Here is a 1,998-nt window from a genome sequence, read left to right as displayed (position 1 = left end):
TCATCACCTCCTCTCTCCCTTCATCACCTCCTCCCTCCCTTCATCACCTCCTCTCTCCTTCATCACCTCCTCCCTCCCTTCATCACCTCCTCTCTCCCTTCATCGCCTCCTCCCTCCCTTTATTGCCTCCTCCCTCCCTTCCTCACCTCCTCTCTCCCTTCATTGCGTCCTCTCTCCCTTCATCACCTCCTCTCTCCCTTCATCACCTCCTCCCTCCCTTCATCGCCTCCTCTCTCCCTTCATCGCCTCCTCCCTCCCTTCATCACCTCCTCTCTCCCTTCATCGCCTCCTCCCTCCCTTCATCGCCTCCTCCCTCCCTTCCTCACCTCCTCCCTCCCTTCATCGCCTCCTCTCTCCCTTCATCGCCTCCTCCCTCCCTTCATCACCTCCTCTCTCCCTTCATCGCCTCCTCCCTCCCTTCATCGCCTCCTCTCTCCCTTCATCGCCTCCTCCCTCCCTTCATCACCTCCTCTCTCCCTTCATCACCTCCTCCCTCCCTTCATCGCCTCCTCCCTCCCTTCATCACCTCCTCCCTCCCTTCATCGCCTCCTCCCTCCCTTCATCACCTCCTCCCTCCCTTCATCGCCTCCTCCCTCCCTTCATCACCTCCTCTCTCCCTTCATCACCTCCTCCCTCCCTTCATCGCCTCCTCCCTCCCTTCATCACTTCCTCCCTCCCTTCATCACCTCCTCTCTCCCTTCATCACCTCCTCTCTCCCTTCATCGCCTCCTCTCCCTTCCTCACCTCCTCTCTCCCTTCATCGCCTCCTCTCTCCCTTCATCACCTCCTCCCTCCCTTCATCGCCTCCTCTCTCCCTTCCTCACCTCCTCCCTCCCTTCATCACCTCCTCCCTCCCTTCATCACCTCCTCCCTCCCTTCATCACCTCCTCTCTCCCTTCATCACCTCCTCTCTCCCTTCATCGCCTCCTCTCCCTTCCTCACCTCCTCTCTCCCTTCATCACCTCCTCTCTCCCTTCATCACCTCCTCCCTCCCTTGATCACCTCCTCTCTCCCTTCATCACCTCCTCCCTCCCTTCATCCCTCCCTTAATCACCTCCTCCCTCCCTTCATCCCTCCCTTCATCACCTCCTCCCTCCCTTCATCACCTCCTCCCTCCCTTCATCACCTCCTCCCTCCCTACATCTCAGGGGATCTGGAGGAATACAGGAGGTCCAGGTACTCGCTCCGGAGTGCTATTAGCAGAGCTAGGAGACTCTACAGGGACAAAGTGGAGTCCCACTACAAGGGCTCCAACACCAGGAACATGTGGGCCGGACTGAGAACCATCACAGACTATAAAGCTAAGACCAGAAGTGCTGATGTAGTGTCTGCATCTCTCCCAGAGGATCTGAACACGTTTTACGCTTTGAGAGCAGCCCCCCCCCGGCTGTGGAGATCCAAGAGGCCCAGGAGGACCGCTGCCCCCCCCGTCATATCCAGGGCAGACGTGTGGAGATCTCTCAACCGGATCAACACACGCAAGGCACCTGGACCTGATGGCCTCCCTGGCCGAGCTCTCCAGGTGTGAGCAGATCAGCTTCAACATGTCTCTGCTCCAGTCTGTTGTCCCTGCTGGTTTCAAGAAGACCATCATCGTCCCTGTCCCCAAGGAAACTAAATCCTGTGAACGACTACATCACCTCCTCCCTCCCTTCATCACCTCCTCCCTCCCTTCATCACCTCCTCTCTCCCTTCATCACCTCCTCCCTCCCTTCATCACCTCCTCCCTCTCTTCCTCACCTCCTCCCTCCCTTCATCGCCTCCTCCCTCCCTTCATCGCCTCCTCCCTCCCTTCATTACCTCCTCTCTCCCTTCATTGCGTCCTCTCTCCCTTCATCACCTCCTCCCTCCCTTCATCACCTCCTCCCTCCCTTCATCACCTCCTCTCTCCCTTCATCACCTCCTCCCTCCCTTCATCACCTCCTCCCTCCCTTCATCACCTCCTCCCTCCCTTCATCACCTCCTCCCTCTCTTCCTCACCTCCTCCCTCCCTTCATC

This window comes from Limanda limanda, chromosome 7 (assembly GCF_963576545.1).
Source record: "Limanda limanda chromosome 7, fLimLim1.1, whole genome shotgun sequence".
NCBI classification, from domain to species: domain Eukaryota; kingdom Metazoa; phylum Chordata; class Actinopteri; order Pleuronectiformes; family Pleuronectidae; genus Limanda; species Limanda limanda.
Note: the sequence above shows the minus strand (reverse complement) of the source record.